The sequence below is a fragment of the Euprymna scolopes genome, chromosome 27, assembly GCF_053919585.1.
Source record: "Euprymna scolopes isolate OS-2025 chromosome 27, ASM5391958v1, whole genome shotgun sequence".
Lineage (NCBI taxonomy): Eukaryota > Metazoa > Mollusca > Cephalopoda > Sepiida > Sepiolidae > Euprymna > Euprymna scolopes.
In genome coordinates this window covers 29,829,755-29,842,500 of record NC_136508.1, presented here as the reverse complement: position 1 = coordinate 29,842,500, position 12,746 = coordinate 29,829,755, and positions in this window count along the sequence as shown.

Sequence of the window (12,746 nt, the reverse complement as noted above, 5' to 3'; positions counted from 1 at the left end):
AATTAAATAATATGGATTCATTTAAAGAATATAGTTTTATGCTTTTCGTAATGATAAAATAATATTAAATAATTTTACTAATATATTCCTATGTTCTTCATAATAATAAAATAATATGAAATCATTTTAACAATATATTTCTATATGGTTCATAATTATAAAATAATAAAGAATCAGTGTACCAATATATTGCTATGTTGTTAATAATAATAAAATTATATGAAATCATTTTACTAATATATTCCTATGTTGTTCGTAATAATAAAATAATATGAAACCATTTAAACAATATATTCCTAAGATGTTCATAATAATAAAATAATATGAAACCATTTAAACAATATATTCCTAAGTTGTTCATAATAATAAAATAATATGAAATAATTTTAACAATATATTCCCATGTTCTTCATGATAATAAACTAATATGAAATCATTATAACAATATATTCCTATGTTGTTCGTAATAATGAAATGATATGAAATTATTTTATCTATATATTTCTATATGGTTCATAATAATAAAATAATATGGAATACTTGTACCAATATATTCCTCTGTTGTTCATAATACTAAAATAATATGAAATCATTTGAGCAATATATTCCTGTGTTTTTCGTAATAACGAAATAATATGAAATCATTTTACCAATATATTCCTATGTAGTTCGTAATAATTAAATAATACGAAATTATTTTAACAATATATTCGTATGTTTCTCGTAATAATTAAATAATATGAACTCATTTAACAATATAGTCTCATGTTGTTCGTAATAATAAAATAATATAAAATTATTTTAACACTATATTCCTATGTTGTTCGTCATAATAAAAAAATATGAAATCATCTACAATATATTCGTATGTTGTTCGTAATAATAAAATAATAGAAAACCATTTTAACAATATATTCCTATGTAGTCCGTAATAATAAAATAATATCAAATCATTTTAACAATATAATCCTATGTTGTTCGTAATAATAAAATAATTTGAATCATTGTAACAATATATTCCTATATTGTTCGTAATAATAAAATAATATGAAATCATTTTAACAATATATATCTATGTGTTTCCTAATAATAAAATAATATGACATTATTTTAACACTATATTCCTTTGTTGTTCGTAATAATAAAATAATATATAACTATTTTAACAAAATATAATCTTATGCCTTTCATAATAATAAAATAATATGAAATCATTTTCCAATATATTCCTATGTTGTTTGTAATAATAAAATAATAAGAAATCATTTTAAACTATCAAATCTACAAAACATTAGACTCGGCTATTTTATGTTTGAGAATATATGTGCATAATTTACATGTATTTTTACTGTAATAAGATGGATAAATACTCATATAATCAAATATTTTGGTGATTTATAAAAAAATCAGTACTTTTATCAGAATTGCGAATGATGTATGGAATATTTTTTTTCGAAATCGAGAATAATATTGAAATCGTCCTCTCACTATATATATATATATATATATATATATATATATATATATATATATATATATATATGCAGGTTCCATTAAATAGCACACATAACTCTTGCTTCGTTTTCTTGTAATCCTCCTTTTTTATGAAAAGAGCGAGATGAAATAAAAGGACGATTAAAAAAAAAATAAAAAGGCGATTAAAATCGATTAGTATCATTAAAACATACTTTCATCTCGCTATTTTCATTTTTCAGTTTCATTTGTATTTTTTACTAGTTGCCTGAGGATGAGCAATGGAGGTCGAAAACGTTCGGGATTATGTGAAATTTCTTTTTTCACTCTAAAAAAACCTTCAGAAAATGGTCCGACAAAGAGAGAAGGAGGAGTACAAGAAAAACAAGCAATGGTTATCTGTGCTATTTAATGAAACCTGCATAAAAGAAAAACATGCTGCCTAAATATACTAATATATATATATATATATATATATAGATATACACAGAGAGAGAGAGAGAGAGATAGAGAGATAGATAGATAGATAGATAGATATTGAGAATTTCCTGATATTAAATGTTTGCATAGAGGTATTGCTGGTATGTTTAAGCATGGGCGCCTGTGCCAGTTTTCTAGTAGCGACAATCGGCTCGATCTTTTTTGGGTGGGATTCTGGTTTATGACAATTGCTTGTCTACGATGTTTAGATACAGGAAAATAATATGTCAGTGGTTGACTATTTCTTTACATATACATACATATATATACTTGTATATATATGTGTATATATATATGTATATATATATATATGCGGTGTGTAGAAGTACAGATATAATACACACGATATTGGCGTTATACGAATGAAAGAGAAGAACCTTTTATAAATAAATTGTAATTAATGTTTCACCCCTATTTCAGGGAACAACATTTGTTTATAAATGCAAAGGAAACAGATTACGTTACACTGACCAAACGAGATAATCATATGTAAGCTGATCATTTACTGTAGTTGTAGAACATTCGATAACAGACCGAAAGAATGCCTTGTTCCACGTCACTGTTTGAAAATTACTTTTTTCCTAATAATTAGTTCATGTTACATGAAAGAATATTTATCATTTAAACTCGCCGCAAAACATTTCTTCGTTTTGTGAATTTGTCCAACGGCCAAATTATTTCTCTTAAAATATGATATTCAATAGAGGACTGATTCTCTAATAATATATATATACAGTCTGCATGAATTAAAATATTATGCTAAACGTATCGTGCGACTGGGCAACGCCATCCCTATTTAAGTTAAAACACACTTATCAAAGAATTATTATGTACATCTATATAATAAACACTTGTAAACATTTTTTTTTATTTTTTCATTTTTTTTCCATACTTTGTGGACCAGGCGCGAACACAGACCCTACAATTTTTGTGAACCACCGTTCTGCCAGATCAAACATAGGCATTCCTGTGTCTCGATACATCTTCTAGCATTATATGTGATCATTTTTTTTTAAATAGTGAACCATATAGGAGCCTATTTGTGACCAGACACACACACACATTCAGCTTTATATATATATATATATATATATATATATATATATATATATATATATATATATATATATATATATATGCATATGTGTGTGTGTTTGTATATTATTCAATTTTCACCCAAAAAAAGACGCAGTGCTAATTTGAAGTAGGTTGCTACAAACGAGGTCATAAGTTGCAGGTGTTCTATGAAGCAAGATGAGTGTATAGATGTCTGGCCACAATAGACTTGAACTTCTGCATATCAGTACAGTTGGGAAAGCAAAATCACGAATTGGAGTTCCAAAGTCTAGCTGTTCTGGGATAGAAACTATTGCAGTAGAATGCTTTCGTAAACCTAGGGATCTCTATGATGAAGGGGGGATTTTTCGGCCTGTCGGGTTTGTCGGGGGTATTCACGTCAAGAGGGTACAAGTGCTTGTAGTTCGTCAGATCATTCTCCAGTGTGTACTTGTAGAACAGGCAGAGAGATGCAATAATTCGTCGATGGAAGAGAGGCTGAAGCTTAGATGACAGTTTATGACATATTCGGTTGGCGACTCTCTTTTGAACCCTATCAAGTAGTGAAAGACAATTAGTAGATGCACTAGCACGGATGTAAAAATGGGCGAATGGTTGCCTTATAGAGGTACACGACACTTTCAGGCGTACGTAGATTTCTAGCACGGTAGAGGAAGCCAACTTCTTCGCAGCAGCAATTGTAATGTTCTCAATGTATTTAGAGAAGTTCATGTTCCCTGTAAACGTTAAAGCGAAGAGTTAAAAGGGGGTGCTTTCGGGTAATGTGTTCTTGAGCATTACTATCGGCGGCAGTGAAGGTTTCTTTTAATTATTGAAGGAAACATGTTTAGGCTTTGCAGAATTGATTGTGACCATCCATTTTTCCCCCATTCCACTACAGAATGGATGTCATCCTCTAGTTTTTTACCATTTCCTTAGATATGTGTTCATTTGTTTTCCCCTCGGGGCAGTTAAAGAGTGAAGTGTCATCAGCAAATATACCAATCTCAGAAATACTTTTATCAGGGAGGTCATTTATGAATATCAAGAATAATTAGTGTCCGAGGATAGAGCCGGTGAGGTACTCCTGAATTTATATTATATTGTTTAGATGTACGACCGTCTAGGACAACCTGGAGTTTTCTCTTACATAAGAAGAATTTAATTACATGTCTTCCAGTGATACCATATAATCTCATTTTCCTTAAAAGACCATCCTGCAAAATCCTGTCAAAGGCCTTAGATATATCGAAAACTACCGATCTACTCTCCCATTTGTGTCCAGTGAACGGTATATATATATATATATATATATATATATATATATATATATATATGTGTGTATATATATATGTGTGTATATATATATTAGTGTATATATGTATATATATATATATAAATGTATATATATGCATATACGTGTATGTGTGTGAACTAAGTTATAATTTATATATATCGATTAAGCTAAACAGATTATTCCACGTTTGACCCACACTAGGATTCATCATGCTTATGCGAGTTTTTTTTTGGGGGGGGGTCGCGTTTTTATATATGCACCTTCTATTGACTTTTTAGTAAGCTAATCAGCTTTCTAGTTTCTACCGCACCCTTCCTAATCAGCTAATGGGCAGGCACTTACAGGCAAAGGTCCATCTGACCTCCGGTTCACCCGTTCCTTTCTGTGTGCATTTTTAGTAGGTAGCATCCCTACCTATTTTAAACCTAGGTTAAATGTTTTTATATGTTCGTTTATATATATATATATATATATATATATATATATATATATATATATATACATATATATATATATACATATCTGATAATTTATGTATATGTATGTACATATGATTTGTTTATTTTGTATTGTTATTGTTAGTTTTAAACTTATTTTGTATCGCTATCCTAGAGTAAAGTTTATCCTGTGAACGCAGTTGTTCGCTATTTCTCTCCTACAGTTAAATAAATGTTGGGTTCTTTAAAGTCTAGGACCGATTTTTTTCTTAAAGTAATACCCCTGGACTTTGTTGGGGTCTTTTATTATAGCTAGTATATCATCTCTATATAGGCCGATATCCGTACTATCAAATATGCTCGTGAGAGTATAAAGAATGAATCCTGCCAAATAAAACGAATACCTCATTTTAGTTTTTATCCATTGCTTATTGTTCTTGACTAGAACTAGTTTCCTACATTTTTAATAATGTGGATATATCAGTGTATGGCTCCGCAAATTCTAGGGCAATGCTGAAAAGTTCTTCGGATATCGAGGGATATAAATCTATGATGTCGAACTGTATAAACATACATTTATGGACGAGCTATAATACAAGACTTACACAAGGTCAAGAGAGATAACTTTCAGAAAATAATACACAAGGAAATGAAAAAAAATTAGGCCCAAATTTAGACGTACTAGCAAACATAAAAATATCAAACTTTTTCAACGTAACGTTACATTTAAATAAAAAAACATATGAACACTACTTAAAAGATAACAGTTATCCAATTTACGTAAACCCTAAGTTCAACCACCCACCATTAATTATAAAACAGACTTCTAACTCGAGTGTAAATAGCCTCAGCAACAACTCAAGCGATTAAAATTTATTTAACAGGTAAATCAATTTCTATGGAACAGCCCTAAAAATAGTGGATCCAAAAATATTGATAGTAATTACAAGAAACAAAACACAAATAACTATAATAAACTTGAAAATAGGAGAAAATGAAACATAATCTGTATACGGCACCATACAAACAAATGTTAAAAAAAAAAAAAAACTTGGAACGAAATTTCTGGATCTTATCGAAAATCACTTCCCGCACCCAACAACTTACACACAATTTTCAATAAAAATAGCCTAAAGTTATCCTATAGTTGCTGCGGAAATTAATGGATGATAATTAAAGCGGATAAAAACAAAATATTAAATAAATGCAATAAAAACAACAAGAAAATAAACAATAAAAAATGGACACTACGACAAAAGTAAAACTAACACAAATGACACATATGTAACTAGTAGAAATTATAATAATAATAATAATAATAATAATAATAATAATAATAATAATAATAATAATAATAATAATAATAATAATAATAATGTTAATAATAATAATAACCCGAACCCGGCAATTACAATCATACAAGAAATAAAGACATAAATAATAACGAAGAAGATAAATGCAACTACAGATACCGCACACTTTGCCCGCTTAAAATTAAATGTCTAACTAAAAGCATAGTTTACCAGGTCACAATATTTGCGAAGGAAAACACACATAACAAGAATATTATGTAGGTATGATTTTATAGATTTTAAAATCCGATATTATGACCGCAAAAGTACATTAAAAAATTTAAAAAAAAACACCGAATGAAAACAACTCTAGCAAACAAATACTGGGAACTCAAAGGAGGCGGACGTTAGTCGGTACTCGAATGGAAAATAGTAAGACAAGCAAACACATGTAGAGACCTAGATGGTCCATGTAGATTACGACTTCATGAAAATTTGCGATCGTACACTTTAAAGAATCTCAACATCTATTAAACTGTAGGAGAGAAATAGCAAACAACTGTGTTCACAGGATAAACTTTACTCTAGGCTAGTGATACAAAATAATTTAAAAACTAACAATAACAATAGAAAATAAACAAATAAAATAAATATTCATATACATAAATTATCAGATATGTATATATATACATATATATTTATGTCTGTATATATATATATATATATATATATATATATATATATATATATATATATATATATATATATAAACTAACATCAAAAAACAGGTTCAAAATAGGTCAGGACGCTCCCTCCTAAAAATTGCTCACAGAGAGGAACGGGTGAACCGGAGGTTAGCTGGGCCTCTGTCCTGTAAGTTCGATTCGCATTGGCTTATTAGGAATGGTGCGGTAGAAACTAAAAATCTGATTGGTTAACTTAAAAGTACCAAAAACTCCTCGCATAAGCCCGATGAATTCTTGCGTGGATGAAACTCGTAATTTTCTGTGTAGCTTAATCGCCATATATATTTTATAACTTACTACCTTGCTCTACCTACGTATTAAATACTGTTGAATAAATACTTAAAGTTTAAGCATAAATCTATACGTTCGTATATTAATTTATGTGAGTAAATGAAGTATTCATATACATATGCATATATATATGCATATATATATATATATATATATATATGTTGTGTGTGTGTGTGTGTAAGGGGGTTGTAAAGAGAGCGGGAAATTTGTGCATATATGAGTCTATAAATATGTGTGCGTTCAATCGAATTAAAGAACGAATTAATGATTACTGATTCTGCAAAAAAAAATTAAAGAAATCGTTTTCTATGCAGTCTCCAATATACCTGTTGCATTTAATAAAATAATATAAAATAGTCATTTATTTATATAAGATTAGAAAGCGTGTGTTCGTTTTTTTTGTATATTCTTGTACACGAAAAGAAACTTGTCTGACGTTTCATAATAGCTTACCATCTGAATGATGTCCTTGGACTCACGGTGCATCTTTTTGCACACGCGCAAGCTTATAGAACAATAATCTGGTCGGTGTATTATTCTTGCAACAATTTTTCTTACCTTGCTGAATATCAGCTCATCATTCTTATCGCAAACGATTGTTCGCGCGACTGCAATAGTAGGTGATATGCATTGTCTTGACACGTACGTACATGCATATATATATATATATATATATATATATATATATATATATATGTATATATATACATATATATATATATATGTATATATAGTGAATGAGTAAATACACTGTACTCTCATTAATAATGTACTCTTAAAATCAATGTGGAACACGTCAACAACATCTTTCGCGTATTCCAGTAATTATGTCAAAATATCGCCAAGGTCAAAAGTAGGATTGACTATTAGGATAAAATATTTAGTAAAATGGCGAATTAAGATTCTTACTCTAATGGTAGTAGCCTCATGAAAATCTGATTTAACGGAACGGTAATCAAATAGTTGAATTATAATCGGAATTGAACGAGTGAAAGCCCAATTATTTTATGAACAGATAAGGCGGTAGACAGATTTTAGAGGAAAGAATGAATTAAGTATTAATGAAACGTGTGTTGTAGTTTTTATAGATGTAATGGAAATAGATAATTGTTAGAAAAAGGGGGAGCGACTGATCATATGCGGCGTAATATTGAGTTGTAATATGCATAGGCTGTTTTAGAAAGTTATTCTGCATTTCGGAATTTATTTTTCATTAGTTATGTGTTATTTTATAATATTTATTTTTTTTATATTACCTATGATAAAACTGGTCTTTTTCAATACCCATTTTAAATAAGTTTACCTACACTATGAGGTGTATTGTATAATATATATACGAAATAAATTTCCCTTCCATAGAAGGAGCATTGTAGAGTAAATATATTAAATGAGTATTTTTTTTAGCAAATGTTTTAAAAGGCCACATGTACAAGCCAGGCAAAGAATAATATCTTCTTAGAAAAAATATGAATATATTACAGGCAAATTAATATATATATATATATATATATATATATATATATATATATATATATATATATATATATATATATATATAATTATTTAATATGTATGATATATTTTAATTTTACCATCTTGGATCATTTTGGTTAATTTAATTGTAATTTTTATTTTATATATATATTTACACAGTGATCACCACTTATCAAGGTCCGGAAGCCACTCAGGGATAAGGGTTAAATTAAGTAGTAATATTTTCATATATATATTTATATATATATATATATATATATATATATATATATATATATATATGATAATATTACTACTATTATACTACAATGACTTACAAACTAATACAATAATAGAAAATATTATAGAACTAAGGACGGAAAAAACACAATTTGCATCATTAAGAACCAAGTATGACAGAAACTTAAACAGAAACAAAAAGGATGAATAAGCTCCTCTCATATATCCTATTATACATTACTTTTGGACGTTCCTATTTTGAAAATAAATAAATAATTGTTATAATTCTTTTTCTATCCTTTGCAAATGATTCAAATTTTAGTATGTTGCCCGGGACCATATCAGAAAAAATTCGAACATACCTGTTATTCTTAGGATAGAGGAATTATTTATGTCTATGTATCATTTGTCATCTTGAAAAAAAAGATAATTTACCTATCCTAGGACGGGTATTATATGTATGAGATAAGTGTACGTTCCCTAGAACAGGAAATTTACAACACATATGTGGAAAAAAAATCCTTCACCAGGGCGGGTCATGTACAATACATATTTAAAATCGTTTACATAATTTTCTGTTGTGCAATCTTTTCGGTGTGTCGTAGGTACGAGTTTTTGTTTTTACATCAGAGTACTATAGTGTTATTTTAATGAGAAGATAATATATTGTGAAATAATTAAACTTTTTTTGTGAATTACTACTAAAGTTATACCTGGTAAAAGATATGGTTTATGCATTATATATAATCAAATAAAAAAGGGTATTTATAAACAGTTTTACATTGCATTTGAGCTAGCAGGCCTTCTACAGATTCGTAGCCATGTAGTTGCAAGAGAATCTAAACTGTATTTGGTTTCCAACAATATATATATGCTAGCCAACCCTCTTCAAGCACCTAACAACAAATAAAAACCAAATAAATAACCCGAATCATAGCCCCCCCCGCCTCCGAACCTAAGCGAACATCCAACAGGTCAATACCTTCTTACCAAGAAATCATCTCACCACCGAGACGCCAAAAACTTAAACATTAAGACTCGAATTTTAAAGTAACGCCCCCTCCTACCCCCACATATCCCCCTCCATGTGCCCCTATGCCCTCAGCCACACCAGAAATGAACATCCAAGACCCTCCCCATAACTACCTAATATCCTGAAACTCCAAAACTAAAACATTATCTACATACCAATCACCTCTCCTTATCTTTCCCCCCTTGTTCCCTTCCTCTTTTTTCCGCTCTACTTGCACTGATATCATTCACTCTTTGATCCCATCATAACGAACATTTCTGCAAAAGTCTGAGGAAGCTACTGACAGCCAAAAAAAACGGCCGGGTAGCTGAAACAATAATGTAACTTAACAGAAAATTACGGTATTAAAAAATATAACGCATATTTGCTCTACAACAGTATTGCCCACTTTCTTCAGTTTTTTATCAGTTATCATTTCTACTATATATATAAATATATATATATATATATATATACACACACACACATATATATATATATATATATATATATATATATATATATATATATATATAAAGGTAAAAGTGCATGTCTGTCTCTCTGTCCCTGTGTATGTGTCTGTATGTGTACATTTCCCTACGCAGTAACCCAATTATCATTCTACAAGCTGAAAATTCGATACACGGGGAAATGAGATTTGAGAAAATATTTGTAATCCGTGGTCAACTAGAGACTTTGCTGTTAAAGGGTAAAATATTAACGATTTGACCTTTGAGAACTCTACAAATCTCCTCCGCTTATGTTGGGTATAAACAATTGAAATTTTTGATATAGGTTCCTTGGACATGTACAATATGATTTGAGCCCAACACAATAACTATTAAAGGGTCATAATAGGAGTCAAAATTAATAAAAATAGACCTCTGCGGTCTCTACCAAATTACCCAGGCAATGTCTGGTCTAAACATTGTAAATCTTACATAAAGTGTTTTCAGAAGTTGGGCAAGCTTTTTCATCGGTCTGTGTCGAAAATTTGATCTACCAATATGTAAACGTATATATGTATGTTCGCATGTCTGCCTATAACTTTCGACAGAGACGACAAATCTGTACAACAGCAGCATCGTTTTTCAGCGCGACCCTTCAGACGAAAATACCGACATTTGGCTAAAAACATTAATTTCTTCACCCTCATCTGGGCACATTTCTAGAGGCAGGGTCGCCTTTTTTCGCCGACATTTTCGAAAGCCATCCCCTTTTTACGATTGTTTTGCTTTTATTTCCCCGGGCCCTAGGTACTGTTTATAACTTTGTATGCATATATATATATATATATATATATATATATATATATATATATATATATATATATATATATATATTAAACACTGCAAATCATTGCCGGCGAAAGTCTTTAGTTGCAAAATTGGCGGATGAATTTGGTAGAATCTGCAAGTGTTAACGCTTCAACTTTTACCATTGACAGCAAAATTGTCGCCCCACAATTGACTAAATTGCTTGCCACATGTCTGAATACTTGGTATCTATAAATTACAACTGTTTGGACACAGGATCGACTGAATAGTTTGCTAGACAGCGTAAAGGTCAAATGGTTTGAATTTTGACCACTTGGCAGCTCAAAATTTCGACCCAATTTGATTAAAAACTTGCTATATCTCTGAGTAGCTTTTATGCAAAATTTCAATTATTTAGACGAAATGTGCTGAGTAATTTCGTAGAGACCGCAGAGGTCAATTTAAAAAAAAACAAAAACTTTCACCCCAATTTTTACATTTTAACATTTATTTTTAGGGGCCGCAATAAAATTAAGTAGTTTGATCCATGTCCATGTAACCTACATTTAAATTTTCAAGCGTTTAGCTCCAGAATTGCCGGAGAAGTTTGGTAGAGTTTGCAAAGATCAAATTGTTGAACTTTGACTCCTCGACAGCTTAATTCCTTACCAACATCCGATTAAAAAGAGTTTTCCAAATATCAATATCTCTTAAATCAAATCTCGAGTCTCTAGACCGAAAATAGAAAGAGGTATTTGGTAGGGAAATGTATACAGACAGACACACACACACACTGACTTACCTTTTATCCTTTATAGATAGATAGATAGATAGATAGACTAATTCTTTATTAATCTAAAACCCAAGTTAAATATATTTTAACTTTTAGACGTAACCCACTACACTAGTTTACTCTAATTTATTTTTTTCTCTCATAAAATGTATATATGACATCTAATTTACATAAGGAAAACACGTTGCTCTCCGCCATCATTATATATAGCCCCAATCCTCCGACTTTCTCGTCAATGACCATCCCTCTTGAAGAAGCCCGCATAAATCGGGCGAAACGTTGAGTATCCAGGTCATTCCACCTCCATTTTATTTCATATCGTCGGATTAAATCCAGCTCTACAATTATATATATATATATATATATATATATATATATATATATATATATATATATATGTATATATATATATATATGTATATATATATATATATATATACATGCGATGTTAAATATAATAAAGTAGACCTTTTTATTTTCTATTATCATTTTCTGATTGTTTTTTTAGGATGTAGATCTAAAGAATGAATGTAGCTGCCATATGTAGTTTGAAGTTGGCCGCTATCGTACTTTTTGTGTTTCCAAGGAAACAAAGTCGAAAAGGACATATAAATATAGCTGTTAATGAGGGCAGTTGGATTAATTTCATATAGCAGTACTGGTATAGCATAGATTCGAGAAGATAGAATTTCGGGATTTCTGGAAAATTTACAATAGCGTACTGAATAAAAAGCATCGTTAAATCCCTCATTATCCAACAATCAGGATGTTGCATGCACTGTAAGCGAAAAGGCAGAGCTGCTTGCTCTGCTATTAACCTTTAACTCCACCCTTGAGCCAACAAAGGAAAACTACAAAATTTCACTATGCGAATGAGAGTCACAATTGATGATAAGACAA